Genomic DNA, 19,247 nt, shown 5'->3' with positions numbered 1-19,247 from the left:
AACTCTCTTTTATCATCTTTGCTTAATGACGTAATCATAATTAATAGTTTGTTTTAGTTTAATAGGGTCAGCTTTTTGAACTAAAGTTCATATACATTATCTACTGAATCCATTTATTTTCCTAATTTCAGTGCTTGTTTTCACAACAAATCTTACTTAGTAACTCTTCGATCTATCAAGGAAAATGGTTGCCTTCAAACGCCCAATTTCTGCTTTTGCTCTTTTCCTTTTTCTTTGTTTGCTATTTACAAGTATATTAGCTCTAATGGAGAATGAGATTCAACAAACTGGAACAGATTTAAAAGTTGCCGATTTTCGAATTAAGAGAGCGTCCATTCTGGATAGATTTACTACAACAACTATATCGCCTTCTGGTAGACGAAGGTCTTCAGGACATCGCAAGAGAGTCAAGACTAACAAGAAGAAAAAGAAATCTAAAAATAAGGTAACAGTAATGGGTTACTAGTTGTAAGATTTAGTCATTTCTTTTATTCAAAAATGAAGCCTGCAAATTATTATTAACCGTAGGATAGAAAATATGTGATGAGCAAGCTTCTTGAGCAATAAATATTGTTTGTCGTTCATTAGCCTATACATTTAGACACAATTCTAGAAGGAAGAATTTGTTTAATTTCAATAATTTATTAGTTACTAAAGGCAGGCAGGGGGGGGGGGTCCGTGACATGAAATACTGTGGTCATCACACCAGGGGCTCGATCATTCTAGACTATTTAACTGGAACATATATTGGTTCGTTTAGCCAGGATTTCTTAACGGGGAGGAGGGGGAGGGGGCGTGACATGACATTCTGAAGTCCCAAGAGCTTGATCAATCTAAACGACTTTACTATCAACATATATTGGTTTGTTAGGACAATAAAATGACCTCAACTATTATAAAAAGTATATATTCACTATTATAAAACGTGCATACTCAATAATGTCTTCCAAAGTATTTTACAATATCTGCCTACCTTTCTCTGTTGAATCAAATGCTAACAGAACTTTCTTAACACATAAATTTTTGTTTTTATTATTCCGTCAACTATTGTCGGTTCCAAATGACAGGTTAAAGGATGAGTAGGAAATTGTTTTTGAAATAACATGTTTGATACTGCAAGAATGCGATGAAGAAAAATTACGTTAAAAAATGTCCACGCTGTTACACAACGGCATAATGCTTTCAGAAGCTTGAAATCTTCCTGACTAGTAGCAGAAATTCTGAGAATTCCGTAACTTTTCTAGAAATTTCAAATTTCCTGACTCTTTCAGGATATCTCGCTCACCTCGCCACCATGTATTGCAAGTACAGTAAGAAGTCGAAAATCCAAGCTAATTGGAACCACAGGTTGTTTGTATTCTCAAATTTTTCGGATTTTCTACAATAACCAAAGGGAAATAAAAATATGTATGACAAACAATTACATATTAATAAGCTTTTTTTAAAAAAAACACAGATTCCACACAACGCCGACCGACAACTCTATTGTTTGTTTATCGCTAGCACTAAGACAAAATGTAAAAAGCTTTTAGGGACCACGTTCGGATTACACTGTTCAACAACGAAAATATAAATTCAACAAAATCAGCTAATTCTTACTGATTTTGTGGTGCTGATCACGAATTTGAAAGTTATTTTCGAATATTAGCTCTACTTTTCGTTTTACAGGCATGTCTAATAATAACGCTTTAAAAATAAATATATTCGCTTCGTTTGGGGTAAAATGTTACACTGATCCGGAAACACTGGAGAAACTATATGAACGCTTGGTTTCATTGTGTTCCTTATCTCAGTAGTGTTCTGCTATTGTTAGAAAAGACAGGTTTAGTGCAGTTATCAGCGTTTTGGGTGTGACGTTTGTGTAGTGCAGGACATAAAAATACAACTAGAAGTACGCAAAAATACTGGTATTTCGAATATATATTTTTAAATAGTTGTCTGAACTATTTCAAGTGACATTTTGAGGATTTCAATAAACAAAAATGCCGCGAAATTGTGTAAACAGTGCGGATAGCTTCTGCTACGTGTGTGGGAAAGTGACATTTTCCTCACAAAAGCAGACTATAACACCACTAATAAGAAAAGCCTATCAATATTACTTTGGTTGTAAAATTGGAGACCAAGATAAATCTTGGGCACCCCACATTGTGTGTAACACTTGTGCCAGCAATCTAAGAAATTGGATTAATGGGAAGGGGCGCTCAACGCCTTTTGCAGTGCTCATGATTTGGAGGGAGCCAAGCGACCACATCAGAGACTGTTATTTTTGTATGGTTCCTTCCGTCAAGGGGGGAAATTCCACGAAGAAGAAGCGGGCCTTGATCTATCCTAACATTCCTTCTTCAATGCGCCCTGTTCAACATGGAGAAGGACTACCTGTTCCTGACCCACCTAAAGAATACAATCTTTTTTCTGATGATAATCAAGAAGTTGAAGCTCCTGAATCAAGTACTTCGAAGGACCCTACGTTTATTGTAGAACCTCCATGTGAACCACATAGACTTACTCAAGAGGAACTAAGTGATCTAATCAGAGACTTGGACCTCTCGAAAAGCAAAGCCGAAATTTTAGTGTCACGCTTAAAGTAATGGAATTTATTGCAGGAAAAGGTAAATATTGCAGTGTATCGGAATAGGGAGAAGATGTTCACTTCATTTTTACTATGGAAGACACACTTGTGGCATGTACAGATGTAAATGGTCTCATGAGGGCACTTAAAATTAATTACGAACCTACAGAGTGGAGGCTCTTTATAGATTCGTCCAAGGAGAGTTTAAAGGCAGTGCTTTTACATATTGGAAATGAACTTCCTTCAATTCCTGTAGGTTACGTAGTTCATATGAAGGAATCTTATGAAAACTTCAAGCCATTAAATATTACGATTTTCAGTGGCTCATTTGTAGTGACCTTAAAGTAATAGCACTGTTGCTAGGTATGCAGTTAGGGTATACAAAGTATTGTTGCTTTATATGTGAATGGGACAGTAGAGATCGTGGATCTCATTACCGCAAAAGTGATTGGAGTACAAGAGAAACTCTTCAGCCGGGAGTGAAAAATGTGCAGCATGAACCACTGGTAGATCGTAACTGAATTTTGCTTCCCCCTCTACATATTAAATTAGGTCTTATGAAAAGTTTTGTTAAGAGCATGAACCAAGAGGATGAGGCCTATAAGTACCTAAGAGGACAATTCCCTCGATTAAGTGATGCCAAAGTTAAAGAAGGTGTTTTCATAGGGCCACAGATTAGGCAACTATTCAAAGATCACAAGTTCGACGAAATTCTCCAAGGTGAGGAGAAAGCTGCGTGGGAAAGCTTGAAGAGTGTTTGTTCACAGTTCTTGGGAAGACACCGAGCAACAAATTACAAACAACTGGTAGCAAAATTGTTATTGTGCTACGAAAATCTTGGTTGCAATATGTCTTTGAAACTCCACTTTCTTCATTCACATCTAGACTTTTTTCCCGAAGATTGTGGAGCAGTAAGTGACGAACATGGTGAGCGTTTCCATCAAGATATTGCAGCCATGGAGAAGAGATATGAGGGAAAGTGGAGTTCTAACATATTGGCCGACTACTGTTGGACTATTGCAAGGGATGCTCCAGATGTAACCTACAAAAGGCAAGCCAAGCGAAGACGCTCAAAATAAAATAAACATAATCCTGTACAAGGGATCACTTGAAACTTTTGTCTACATTGCAGTGTAGTTCTTGCACAAAAAGGTATTTGTACGTATTTTTCATGTTTTGATGTTAATACGGATTTTTATTACGGAATTGTTAATGTTTAACTTGACCACGGTTATTTTATTTTCTGTATCGCTGTGAAACTGGTATTTGCGCAATTTTGAAAAAGGAAGTACAAGGGTATAGAAAGCTATAGGTTAGGGTACTTCTTAACTCCCCAGCTTATCACATCACAGTGAAGTAGATAAAAAAAAAGTGAAATGTAGGTTTTTACAAGGATTTTGCTTAAATGTTCTATAAATATTAGTACATTTGTATATATACAGCTACTGTTGTACAAGGGCGTTTTTTTTCACAACCAGAGCTAAGAAAATTCTTCTATTATCATTTCCTTTCTTATTATGCTTAAATGAATGTAAAAATCGCAATTTCAAAGAATTTACATACTTTCGATCAAAATTTGTTGAACAGTGTTATCGACGTCCTACTGTAATACAAATCTCCTCATAAGAAAGAGTAACCAAAAGCTTCCTGTAGTCTTATATTTTTAACGCTGATCCTTCTTTTTCTCATTTCATTTTGTTTCATCCTTCCTTATTTTTTTATTTCTGGTCTAGAAGGGGAGGTCCGGACCCCCGTGACCCCCCTTGGCTACGTGCCTGCTAAAGGGCCATGGTGGCTCACTGATAGAGCGCTCACTTCTGGTGCATGGGGTACTTCGTTCGATCCTAGATCGCGCCAAGTGAGCTTTGTGGTGGACAAACATTGAGTGTGTAGGTTTTCTCGGGGTTCTCGCATTTCCTTCCACTTTCTTCATTTCAGTATTTCACTCATTTCTCATTATCACCGTCTCATTTAGCCTAGCTGGCAGAACTGTGGAATGTAAAACTTAAAGCTAGGAAAGTTTGTTGGATCCAACTCAAACGTTACTATTAATATTGAATCAGAAATGGAAATGTGTTTACTGAAACAACCTTACAGGAAATTGGTATCGGAACTTGATTGTCAGACTTTCCATTAATTATTCAAACACAAATGCAGTAGGAATTTTGCGAATTTTGGAAAATTTATTGGATACAACACAAACGTTGTTATTAATATTGAGTAAGTAGTAATGATGATTTCTGTTAAAAACGTAATAAGCTTGACGTGGAGATAGTTGCCTTGTGCGTAGTTATATTCATGTTTTAATAGTAATAAATAGAAAATCCAAGTAAATTGCTTCACCAGTCCCTTGAAAACATCCCGAGAAATAATCTTTTCAGATCAGCAATCTTCTGATTGGTTTGACACAGCTTTCCACTCGTCATAGTCCTGAGCTAGACTTGTCGGGCCTTAAGCAGATTCGTTTTGACTCGTGATTAATGACATACTAAAGAGTTCGACTAACATATGTTTCCTGCAGTAGTCAGACGTTTAGTACGACTCTATCATACATCAAAACGATTCTGCATAAGGCGGCTCGTTTCTATCTCCCTAAATCTTGTACGTATTATTTGGTTCGTGCATTTCAATCAAAAATATAATAATAAAAGTTTTTTTTTTAAAAAAAAGCGAAAATTAGGCAGCATCATACATATATTTATTACTTTGAAAAAATTTATATTTTAATATTTTTAAAAAATATTTCTTTAGTAATTAATTTCTAACTATTATTTATTTACTTTTATTCCATCGTGATCATTTTATGACCTCAGGACATATTTGTCACCTGTAAATAACCTGTCCAAAACTATTTCTTACTTTGAGAGTAATATATCCTCAAAATTTTAAAATATTTTTCTCGTTTAATTATTTTGAAAATGGAAAATAATGATACTTTCATTTACTTTCTTTTTTTTATACATTCAATGTCATTTTATAATTTTGTCCAAATTCCATACTTTGCTAGTCGCATGTCACTTAACAAGTCATTGCCTGTACTAATATTTCATTACAGTTAAGAATATACTTTCCAATAAACATCTGTGATCAAAGTGTTAATACACATAAACTTGTAATTTAATTAATACCTATATTTTTAATGTTATTCGTAGTTTGTCTAAATTTCACTCTTTGCCGTGTACCACTCATTTACTAGATCATTATCTGTTCTAATTTCTTATTCAGTTAAGAAAACTCGTGAGGAGAGACAGACATGTTCAATATATCTATCATATGGTAACACTTATTCGATTGACGCACACTGTGTACTTCAAATTTTGTAAATCATTTGAGTAAATTGTAATGGGATTTTTTTTAGCGAAATAGTAATGGGATTTTTGGGCGGAATTGTAATGGGATTTTTAGGTGAAATTTCTTCTAGATGTAAAAACAAACAATATCGAGTTACATAAATTACTTATGTCAGAATCTGATGAGATATGTTGAACATTTCTGACTGTATATAGCACAAATCGTGTAATGCTTTATTTTTATAAATAAATAAATAAAAGTTGAATTTCAAGTTGTCAAGTAACACGAGCAAAGTCGTGAGCAAGAGCGGTGGAGGGTGTACAATTCTACCACATGTCCAAAGTTGAGGTATATGCCAATCAATAAAACTTATTGAAGTGAACAAAATAATATATGCGAGTAAAAAGAATGAAGCTCATGCGTAGTCTTCGAGAAAATTGAGATAAACCAATTAATTTGTAAACCTAAAACTTTATGGGGTAGGAGAACTATATGTAATTTATTTATATGAAACTGGTACTAAGTATTATTTTATTAAGTTGTTCATTAAGACGCTAGCAATACGATAATACATAATGCAGTTCTTTTATTCAAGCTTCATTCTACATTTCGCTTTCGAGGTACGACCCTCTTCATATAATTTCGAACAATTTTCGATGGGATATAGCTCCGAGACGACGCATTTGTGCAACCATGTTGCTCAATTCCGAATACCCTGCATGTTAAATTTTCATTATCATTCATTTAACGTTCTAGTAAAAAGAACTCCTAAACTCAAGTAGTCGAACTTTGAAAGGATCGTCCTCCCGACAATTTAGTTTTTATTCTTTTCTCATGTATCTTCCAAATTGCTTGAGGTATCGAAGTGTGAATTTGATTGTTTGTTAATAGTAAATGTGTAAGTAATAACCTACTGAAAATTAGATTATTCTTATTTTTATTTACACCTCATGACGTGCGTGAGAGCAACGATAAACGAGTAAAAATTTACAGTTTCTTTTTCTTCACATCCCCAAACCATTATGGCTTATTAGATTGAACTTTAATCATTGGATGATACTTTGTTTCTTGAATCTCTTATGTTACCTAATGTATGAATGATGAATAGCTCAGACCAGCACGACCACTTTAATTGAACATTTTAAACATTTGAGCTTATCCCGGTTTCCTGCACAAATACCTATTTTTGAAGCTCTGCTATGGTTACCTTGGGTTCAATTCCTTAATTGGGAGTATCAGAAATATGAAGAATTAGAAATCTAAAAGTATTATTTTTATCCAAAAATACCTTACTTATAAGAAGAATTATTGTAAATACGTTAAAATAATGATTGAAATTACTCAAGGAATGTCGATAAGCGATAAAATCATGTAATAATACCTAATACTGTCATCAAGTGAGTCGTGATAGTGCACCAAAAGTTAATTGGGAACATAAATGGAATATAGTAGCATAAATGGAAATACATAAAGATTAAATGCAAACTGCATTTTCGTGCAAGGTCTCTCAAATTATTCTGTACTGTATTGTGATTCATGTCAACTCCTGTGCATGCTGTTTATACTTTCAAACTATTCTATACATAATTATATAAAGTATAATTATACAACATTATATCTGTCTATCTGTTGATAGATATCAGGAAAAACATAAGAAATAGCAAGAAATGTTGTATTTTCTCTATTAAAACTGAAAGTGGTAGATATTATAATTTCTGCCACTAATAAAAACAAAATTCTACAACGTTTAATCCTTAGATATTAGAGACTATTTTCGTGCTTTCGTTGCAGAGTTTACTTAACCGGAAGTTGCTACCAATGTAATTGCATCAGGAAAACCTTGCTTTTATTGATACCTTACTTACATTTATAATTGAACAGGTTTTGAAATGCTGAAAAACGTTCAATTTATAACGAAATACTTTGGATAGATTAATAATTACCTGCACTTTGGGCAGAAAGTGTTCATACATAAGCAATATACTTAATAGAATGTTAATTTAATAATAACAAAAGAAGAATGTTTTTAATATATGTAAAAAAAATATATTATGGGATAGTGTTATGTAATTAGTTGCTATGTAGTTGTTTATGGATACCTAATCATCTTGTATGTGTGTATGACAGTTTGAATGAAAATATATTAAAAAGTGTATCAACTAATAAACCATTTAGTACCGTTCATCGATTTTATAATTCTTATAGAAAAGGTGAGAATAATAGTATATCTAATTATTAAAGATATATTTACATGCAAACTATTACTACCACTCAAGATCCATATATCATCGATCGAACCAGGTTGACGACTACCCTTGGTGAGTCGTTATAAAAATTTTGGTGCCTTCACACCGGGATTAGCTAAAAATTTTGGTTTACCTCACCCGGGAATTGCTGTAAATTCATATCCCGAAGCAAAGTAAGGGTGAATTTACTTTTGTAATAAAGTTAATGAACACAAATTTCACAAGACTGAGAAGTGGTAAAATAATTATAAGAAAAATGAACGGTGAGGCAATAGGAAATAAATCCAATGATGGTGATAACGGTGAACATAGTGTAGCCCCAGGAATGACATTCGAAGAACGAATCTTGCTAGCCTTACAGCGGCAAGAACAATGTCGAAAGGACGATTTTGAAGCCATGAAACAAAATTTGGTCGAATTAAAGCAGACGATAGAACATAAGTCTGAAGAATCTAACAAGCAATACGAGGAGTTAAGGCAGACGATAGAGCATAAGTCCGAAGAATCTAACAAGCAATATGAGGAATTAAGTAGACGAATGGAACAGAAGTCAGATGAAACGAAACAGTCAATTGTCCAGGCGATGAATGACATCACCTCGCAGTTCGAGGAAAAGTTAAAAAGAATATCCGAGGATTGTCAGGATAAGCACAACCATCAAATCCAAGAAATCAGTGGTGTAAAAAAGGATTTAGAAGTAATAGAATCTTCTGTTCAACAGCAAAAGATTCAGGTCATCAATAATTCTAACAACATACGTGCAAATACGCAATTGATAGCTACTCTACAGGAAGAAATTAGAACGCTACAAGTTAAGGACAACACATACCACGATAATATGGGTAGTGATCGCTTGAATTTTCCCCACTCACCAGAGATGACGTCGCCTTCACCTGTGTCTGATGAGGATATCATTTTGGAAGAAATTCATCCGAAGAGGATAGATGGGCGGAAAAGGGATGGTGCAACGACACATCACGTCATGGATAGGAATTGTCACCCAATAAGTACACGGAATGATAAAAGAAAGGTAAAGTTAAGTGTTAAGATGAGTAAAATACGGGCTATGAGTAAATTCAGTGGTAAATGTAATGAGAACGCTACTTCTTTCCTGGAAAAATTTCAGGACGAATGCAATATAATGTGTATAGATAGATCACAATATATGAAATTAATCCCTCATGTATTACTCCCACCATGTTCTTTATGGTTTAAAGCAGTACGTGATCACATCAATACATATGAGGAATTTAAGGCAGCATTGATCGCGAATTATGAAAATGACCTTTTGCTTGCAAATCGAGATGCCACCATTAGAAATCAACATTTCAATCCTCGTTTGCACAAATCTGTTGTAGAGTTTGTTGTAAATACATACAACGAATTAAAAGTCGTTAATCCCTTGCAATCGGAATCTAGAATAATAGCATCGATTCGAAATTTGCTCCCATTTAAGTTACAACAGATCTTGTTCTCTACACAGTGTATGAGTTTCAATCATTTATTAATGCTTGTCCAATGCTATGAAACTCAATACCATGCTTTGAATCAACAAGTAGGAGGGGGTAAAAATAAGAATAATTCAGATCATTTTGTACCTGTTCGGAATCTGAATATCAGAAGTGTGAACGATACGGAACACAACCTAAGCCGAGTAAATTCTAGCAATCAAAACGAACGAAATAGGCAAAGTTATGTAGGGAATCAGCCTAACCTAATTAATCGTGATAATCCTGATGTCAAATCACCCAACAGAAGTAGACATAAAAACAATTGGAATATAGGGCGAAATTACAGGAATACAACAAGCTACATGGATAGACGTAATTGGAGGTCAAGAGATGGCACTTCGTATCAAAATCAGAATCACGATGAAATACATGTACAACATATTGTTGAACCTAATCATAATTGTGCAGTACAATGTACTTTATTAGAATCATATGCAAGTACGAATGTAAGCTGATTACCGTTAATGAAATTAGGTTAAACCCATATCAGTTATAGATTCTTGTGAACTTTTATTTTTAAGTTTATGTGTTAATATCAATAATGAAAACAATTCTTATAACTTCGCTATACAGGCAATATGAGGAATTATAATTCGATTCATAATTGATTAAAAGCAAAGATTATTTATATTAGATTGACTTGTGTTGAAAACTTAACTGCCAAAGATTATGTTGAGTATAAGATTCATTCTATTAAGTTAATTATTCAACGACTATCTTGAATAAAATTCTTCTATATTTTATGCCTTATTGATCCAATGTTTATTTTAAAATATCACCCAATATAATTATTATATAATGCGCCCTGGATAATGGTAACTCATGTTTTAACTGTAATTGCTTCTTACGATTTTGACTTCGCACCCTTCAAGGATTAAATAAATAGGCGACGACATTTTAATAATAAAATATAATAATAATGTAATGAATGATAATGAAATAAATATAATTAATGTAGTAAAAAATAAGTATTAATGAAATGAAAGATTTGTTATAAATGTATCTATATCTATGATATGTAATGAAGATACATACGAGGGGCGATCAAAATGTGAAATGCATAAGTAGTGTAAGACCATTATTGTAAACGGACCAGTGGTTCTTGAAGATAAAAGCCAAGCTTACTTATGACTTTTATATTCAGTCCAATTGTCGGGCGACATTTTATATAACGAAATACTTTGGATAGATTAATAATTACCTGCACTTTGGGCAGAAAGTGTTCATACATAAGCAATATACTTAATAGAATGTTAATTTAATAATAACAAAAGAAGAATGTTTTTAATATATGTAAAAAAAATATATTATGGGATAGTGTTATGTAATTAGTTGCTATGTAGTTGTTTATGGATACCTAATCATCTTGTATGTGTGTATGACAGTTTGAATGAAAATATATTAAAAAGTGTATCAACTAATAAACCATTTAGTACCGTTCATCGATTTTATAATTCTTATAGAAAAGGTGAGAATAATAGTATATCTAATTATTAAAGATATATTTACATGCAAACTATTACTACCACTCAAGATCCATATATCATCGATCGAACCAGGTTGACGACTACCCTTGGTGAGTCGTTATAAATTGTATCACATAACTATAGATAATAACAAAGAAAAATTCACGGCAATTTCCTTTCTGAAATATCCCTATTGCAATTTTAAAATTTTCATAAAATTCATCTGGACATCAAGAAATCTGATAACAAAATCCAAATTAGTCTAATTCATATGAAGCATCATACTCAATACTCAAGTTCCAATTTCATAGTGGCTTTCAGTTTAAAGACTTAAAATACGTTATTTGTAAGAAGCAGATGGGATTTGTTAGTTTCTCAGGCATATAAATGTTTTGAAATTAAAATGTCCGTTTCCCATATTAGACTACGCAAAAGAAAAGAGTTTGTACCACAACATTTTGGAATTACATTGATATATGGGGGAGGGGGTTGAACACATTTATTAGCAATACGACTCTAAAAGTTGAGTTAACATTATTTTCATAAGCGAGGTAAAAGAAGAGCCGTGTCTCGACTCGAATTTTGTCAGGAAAATCCTGTCTCGACTTGTCTCGTGCGCATCCCTATTGCTAGACTTGACATTAGTTTTGGCTGGTTATTTTACTCTTTTAGCTTGTAGAAGGGCTTTAAAAGAAATATCCGTAAACCACTCAGTTGCTGTGAAGCATTTTTTTTTCACCTTGCACAGAGCTTTTCGGGAGTCTTACTTTTGCTTGCAATAGTGTGCTGAAAATCTCTGCCTTGTTTTCAATGAACTCGAAAAGTTCATTACTGAATTTTCTGTCCCTCTGTGTGTATGTGTGTGTGCGTGTGTCTATCTGTTATTTGCGAATTCTTCAATTTGAGCCTCCATTTGATACAGCATCAAAAACTATCTGAAAGAAGTGACGGAATTTTTCGCGTTACTTTTAGCGTTCCAGAGATATTGGCCAAAAATTTCCGATTTCGGAAGATTTAGGAGTCATATATCGAACCCGTAAGTCATAGAGAGATTATATTGGTGTTGATCAATACCTAAGAGGGTGGTGAACATTTTGGTACCAAACTGTAACTGGTGGCCACTGGTTATATCTGCATTTTCACTATATATACACAGTGATAACAACCCAATTCAGCTAATTCAATAGAGCTCCTAATACGCAGGTTTCAAATATGTAAGTGTATTATCTATTAATCTTAATTTAATAAATTTAATATACAGGGTGATTTTTTAAAACTCTCTGATTTCATTTGGGTCTAGAATTTCTAACTGAATTCCAAATTTCATGCGGTTTGTGACAAATGATCAATGAAGGATGGGATATTTATAGAACTATGTTTACTGGTTTAAATTCATCCGGGTAATATCAGCCACACCTGAAGAAAACCAGCAAATATTCGCCAGTGTACCTTACAATTGGAATGAGGTGTGGTGTGGTGTGGTGTGGAGATTTGAGTTTTCTTCGTTGGATCGCAACCTCGCCATATCATTAGAAACAGGAAACTGGACCGTTGTGTTCGGAATTGTGCTGTAAGTTCTGTTCAAGTGTGTGAGTATAACCAGGATACAGTGAGAACAGTGTACTCTTTGGAGCAACATGAGTTTATCGTTAAGAGATTTTGGACAACGGAGTCTCTTGTTGCTACGCAAAGGGCATTTAGAAACAAATTTGCCTCACGTTTTACCCCAGACAGGAACATAATATAGTCGCTAGTGAATAAATTGGAAGAAACAGGATCGTTTTTGAGTGAGGCAGGGAAGCATCGGGCTCCGCAGGTGGGTGTTGTGGAAGATGCCAGTTACCGACTCCTTAGGTAGCCCAAGAAATCTCTCCGTTGTTTGTCGCAAGAAACCGGCTATAGCTATTCAACGTGTGATTTATGGATGTTACCACAAACACTTACTTTGTATTCTCACTAACACTTAATTTGAATTCTGCAATTTCGCTTCAAAAATCCAAAATCTCATTCGAACTATAAGGTACACTGGCAAATATTTGCTATTTTTCTTAACGGAGGGGGGGGGGATCGATATTACTACGGATAAATTTAAACCAGTAAACATAGTACCATAAATCTCCCATCCTTCCTTGCGAATTTGTAACAAACCGCATGAAAATTGGAATTCAGTTTGAAATTCTAGTCAAATGAAATCAATTTTTAGAAAATCATGCTGTACAATTTCACATAAATTTGGAAAATATTAGAGGAAAGGAGGGCAAAGCGAACCAATTAACTTCAACAGCCTCAAATGACAACTAAAATTTGGACAAGGAAACTAAATCTTTTAGGAAATATTTTATAATTATTAAAGTTCCAAATGATAACATAAGAATAATGAGAATTTCATATACGAGGGCGCGAAATTTTAAAGTCAAACGCACTCGCCAATCCAAAAATGATGGTCATCAGTATCTCTTACATACAAATTATGATAGCCCCCCACCCACGACCTTTAGTTTGTCAAAGAAAGAGATTACCTAAGGGCATAAAATCTCGAAACCAAACAAGATTCAGGATAATCAATTTTGAACTGGACAATTCATATACTTTTTAAAAAATATCTTACCTTAAGACTTCACGTTTGTGTAATGCTCTCTCTCTGCACTGAAGTACCAGTTTTTGATTGCAGTTTTCGGATCAAAGTCCTTAAGTGAAGGGAAATCGATGTAAATTGTTAGCAAATCATCCAGTGTGGCAGTGTTTAGTGAATTCCTGTAGGCAGTCTTAACCATGTTGAGATTGCTGAAGTCTCTCTCACATGAAGCAGTACTCACAGGTAAAACTCCACAAAATGTGACAATTGGAAGCAAATTTGGAAACCTCGTAATGAAGTTTTCACTGTAAAATTTTTTCAGTGACTGATTCAACGTCAATGAAGAAAAAAGTTTATATTCTGCCCATTCCGCTAAAACAAGATACACTTTTTAACTGTATAAATCTGGTTGCAAGTACTTAAAAAACAGTTTATTTCTGCCACACCAAATTCAAGAATTTTTCCTTTATGAGACCAACCCAAAATATAAAATACATGAAGGGACAGAACTACATTTGATGATACAGATTGCAAATATTTTGTTATGTACACTCATGTCCAAAATGATTGTCGCATATCTATAACTGTCTTCTTGTAAGAATATAATTTGATAATGATTTTGCAGGGTACTTTTAATACTGATACTATGTGTATAATTGGGAAATGTGTATTTGTGGTAAATTTCATAGGAAAAGAATTATAAATACAAAAATTAGAATAAGTAAAACAAAATGTTGCTAAATGGACAAGAAAGTTTTGTTTTCGTTTTATTGTTCATATTTACTGCTATTTTGACATAAAATTTGCCACATATATATCTTTGCCGATTATACACCTACTAACTTTGTAACAAATACCGGGCAAAGTCGTTATCAAATTATATTCCTAATGGGGCGTTTACACTTAGTCGATTTGCGTTCGATTCAGTTGAATTGACGTCACTTTCAACTTAATCGACCGTGTAAACAGGACTTCAACTTAATCGCTTGTTGATCGAAAGCGACTAATCGACTAGCAACTGAATTGAAAGACGTTCTATTTTCTGTGGTCGATTCTATTTTCTTCTGCTATAACACCGTAAATTGTACGAATTACTTTTTGCTTGGACATCTTTAAAATTGCCAGTCGATTTCGAATCGACCAGAGGAGAGCGAGGCGGCAAGCAGCATTCAATTTCGGTTGAAACAATTGAACACATCCATCGATCTGATTCGGCCTAGTTGCTTCGATTTAGTCGCAAATGCAGCGAGTCGATTTAGCCATGCGACTAAATCGACCAAGTGTAAACACCCCATAACACAACATATTTATAGACATGCGACAATAATTTTGGACTTGGGTGTACATTCCTACTGAACACTTGTAGCCAGTTCTAAATTTCTAGTCGCCAATGGCAACTTGGCAACCGGAAATGTTGTGCCTTCTCATATATATATACAATTAAGTGATATTACGTAATAACTGAAATATTGCGATTTATTCGCTTTGACCCAATGGTCGGACAAAGCAGATCATGATATTGGGACAAAGTGAATAAGCGAAAACTCACTTATTACAGGCAAAAGTTTAATACAAATATGCAATATATATATATATATATATATATATATATATATATATATATATATATATATATATATATATATATATATATATATATATATATATATATATAATAACAAAAGAAACTACCACCTAAACGAATTGCTTGACGTACAATAATATTTAAGTGTTTAACATTTTGTGAGTGTTAGTCTAATACATTTAAATACGGAAATGGATCTACACAGGCTTGCATACACACTAGACCTAAGCATATTTAAAGAACTCAACTCCATAGGTCTACTTTCTTATCAAATAGGCAGTGTTCTAAGTGTCTTGTTTCCTTTAATCTAAAATAACCTTAATGACAACAATCTGCGTAACAGCAAACTGCAGAAAACAAATTTGTGCCTAGAATATTACATCACATGCTTGGTTTACATAGATCACAAATATAAATGTCTTGAACCTCATAATCAGTGAAATTTTCGTGAAACCATGACACACATATAGAGCATTGGATCGTCTTTAGTAGGTTGGTGTGAATAATATTCATGACAAAATTTGCACAGTAACTACCATCTTCTGAAGATTTTGAAAGTGATTTTTCTTTGTAACTCCAGATGTACATGGTATATCTATGTAGAGATTCCTTGACAATGAATCGCTATTCGTTTTGCCCCTTTTAAAATTCTTCTCTTGGCCCCACACTGCCATACGAAACAGAAGAATATCTAGAGCATATGGATTGCGTAGTTACTATTACAAATATGATAATAAAGGTAAGACTCCACACTGTTCATGCAAGCTATGTTCGCAATCACTTTACGGAATAGTAGGGAAAGATTTTGAAAAACTTAGCCTGTGATTTTTTTTTAAGCAAAATGCGAATTTTCTTTTCTTCTTCTCTCTCGTTGAAACAACAACACGTAGACATTAGCCTTCTTCCACTAGTAATGTCATAAGATTGGTCAATCATTTCCTGCCATCTATATTCAATTCATTGTAAATTACATCATTCGCTTTGCCTCATATATTCACTTTGCCTCCCCCTCCTCTGCCCCCATTTGTTTTAAATTTTCTTGTCTTTCAACATACTGGTTTGTCCGCAAAATAGTAGCACTGATTAAAAAAAAATATTCATAATTTTGACACATTGACTTAATAGTTTTCAAGGGCCGCGGTGACTCAGTGGTAGAGCGTTCACCTCTGGAGCTTGGGGTCCCGGGTTCGATCCCAGCCCCCGCCAAGTGAACTTTGTGGTGGACAAACACCGCGTGCGTGGGTCTCCTCGGGGTTCTCCCGTTTCCTTCCACTTCTTCATTCCACCATTCCATTCATTACTCATCATTACCGTCTCCTTTAGCCTCACCGGCATAATCGCGGGACGTAAAACTCAAAGATTTCATTTCATTTTTTTTAAAAAGTTTTCAAAATATGCCCCTTCTGTATCAACACAGCGTTTCCAGTGATTCTCCGAATCACCGAAGGCTCCTTGGAACGTGGAAACTAGCATGCTCTTCAGCTCTCTTATTACGCATCCTCTTCTTGAATGACCTGGACCGAGAAGTGGTCCTGTCCTTTCATGACCCTTTTCAGTCGGAGGAAGAAGTCTGCAGAAGCGACATCTGGGCTGTAGGGTGGCTGGAGAAGTTGTGTTAAGCCATGTTAGGTCAGGAAGTTCATGACAACAAAGGTGGTGTGGTCCGCGCATTGTCGTGATGAAGCTTCCATGATCCAGTTATTGCTGAACGGACGCGGGCGATTCGTTTTCTGAGTCTTTTAAGTACTTCTACGTAGAATGCAGCATTTGCAGTGTGACCATGCGGTACAAACTCTTTGTGAACTACTTCTCTGCTGTCAAAAAAGATTATCAACATCAATTTCATTTTAGACTTTGCTCACTCAGAAACACTTGATTGACTTATGACATCACTCCCATAAACAGTCTTGATCATGTCATGAGTCTCACTTGCAGTTTTACTCAGTTTGGCACAAAACTTCACCGTGTAATGATCCTCTAACAAACGATTCATTGTGGAGAGACAAGGCACCTTGAAACGGGTCCACCTTAAAGTCGATGTACACTTCGTGAAGGCTTGGAGATGACTGGCGACTGGGGTTCTGGTAGTTGAAAACCTTCATCACCCAACCAGCGCAGTAGCATCCCCTGCTTCACCACACTTTAGAAAGAAATCAGTTCTACTACCTCTCGGACAAACCCCGTAGATACATGGATAATATTTTAATATGTATTTGTTTATGTCTTGTGTTAAGTCATTAAAGTATAAAAGATATTTTTTCTTCTCTTCTAGAAACACAACCGAGGATAAGGAAGACTCATCAGAAGACCCAGATCCTACCAGTAACAATGAAGTAAAACAACTTCAATAATCATAAAATGTATACTTACAAAATACATACAAACGCAATTTTCATGAATACTATAAAACCTACTGTATTATATCTATATTAAATTATAATAAATGTGTATTGTAACAAAGATAAGAGTAACATCTCAACTTCTCTTTTATTGTCATTTATTATACTAATGCAATTATCAATATAGCATTAAGTATAATTAAAAGAAATACTTATTGTGTAACAAAAAAGCAGCTTAAATATCTTACTTCCTGCAATAACTATGTTGTTTTTATTCCTCCAAAAGATGTCCAAAGATAAGTATTATACCTACGAAATTCCAAGTAATGGATGGCATGTTGTTTATCAGAGATAGTTTATATCGGGAATTAAGCTGAACTTTTGCAACTTTTAGGATCTTTTAGTGAAATTTTTAAAAAGGAAATTTCGAATTATCTTTAACCAGATGCGGACAGTGCATACTAGCTCTGTTAGCCAGGCTAATACTTCCAGAAGCCAATATAAAATATACTTTTGAATTAAATTACTGGACAAACACAAGAGGGTTTTAAATATAAGTTTATGTAAGTGGTTTGGGTACAAAACCTCGCGGCCAGAACCTCGCGGCGACTACCTCGCGGACCAAAACCTCGCCTGGCCAAAACCTCGTGGCCCAAAATCTCGCCAGGCCGAAACCTCGCCTGGCCAAAACCTCGCCTCCCAAAACCTCGCGGGACAAAATCTCGCCGGGCCAAAACCCCGCTTGGCCAAAACCTCGCCTGCCCAAAACCTCGCCACCCAAAACCTCGCGGGCCAAAATATCGCGCCCCAAAATATCGCCATACCCAAAATCTCGCCTGACCAAAATGTAAATGTTCCAACAGATGATAAGGATGACGGTATAAAAGATGCTGTTTCAGAAGAAGTATCACGGGTATTTGACCAAGTCCCGCGATACCATATGAAAATTCTATTTCTGTATTAGAGGATTTCAATGTGAAGGTAGGGCGACAGGATGTTTTAAAACTGGTTATAGGGAAAGAAAGTCTGCATAAGGAAAGTAATGACAACTAACGAGGTTAGTTTCGTGAACTTTGGAACATCCAAAAACTTAAAATTTTAACAAAAATCTAATAATATCTATGAAAATATGAAATAATATATGAGTTTTTACGACGTCCCTTGATTATGTCCTATAGGTTAAAGGAGACGTAGATGGCCAGGATGAAGGAAATGATCGAATAAAGAAAGTGGGAGGAAACGGGAATAACCCGAGAAAGCCCACGCACACTATGTTTTGTATCTTCTTCTTCTTCTTCTTCTTCTTCTTATTATTATTATTATTATTATTATTATTATTATTATTATTTGTAATGTGGAATTGCATATTAAGAAACACATTGGGTAAATTTTAAAGAAAAGTTTCATTCGCGGCGAGGTTTTGGCCCGGCGAGATTTTGGGTGGCGAGGTTTTGGCCCGGCGAGATTTTGGGCGGCGAGGTTTTGGCCCGGCGAGATTTTGTCCCGCGAGGTTTTGGGCGGCGAGGTTTTGGCCACGCGAGGTTTTGGGCGGCGAGATTTTGGCCACGCGAGGTTTTGGCCCGGCGAGATTTTGTCCCGCGAGGTTTTGGGCGGCGAGGTTTTGGCCACGCGAGGTTTTGGCCCGGCGAGATTTTGTCCCGCGAG

General features: G+C 35.0%; 1 long non-coding RNA gene across 3 annotated transcripts in view; it reads left to right on the top strand.

Annotated features, from left to right (window-relative positions):
- The window catches only part of LOC145680762 (uncharacterized), a 54,647-nt gene extending 36,939 nt beyond the window's left edge, over positions 1–17,708 (top strand). For 2 of the 3 annotated variants that reach the window (XR_014130672.1, XR_014130673.1), the window contains exon 2: positions 17,516–17,708. This is a non-coding gene — a long non-coding RNA (uncharacterized LOC145680762). Of the gene's footprint in view, positions 1–111; positions 446–17,515 lie in introns of those variants that run through there. The other variant, XR_014130671.1, reaches the window with a different exon arrangement.
- Positions 17,709–19,247: the final 1,539 nt, after the last annotated feature.

The sequence above is a fragment of the Thermobia domestica genome, chromosome 3 (assembly GCF_964235325.1).
Source record: "Thermobia domestica chromosome 3, izTheDome1.hap1.1, whole genome shotgun sequence".
NCBI classification, from domain to species: Eukaryota; Metazoa; Arthropoda; class Insecta; order Zygentoma; family Lepismatidae; genus Thermobia; species Thermobia domestica.
This window is presented reverse-complemented; position numbering and strand designations above follow the sequence as displayed.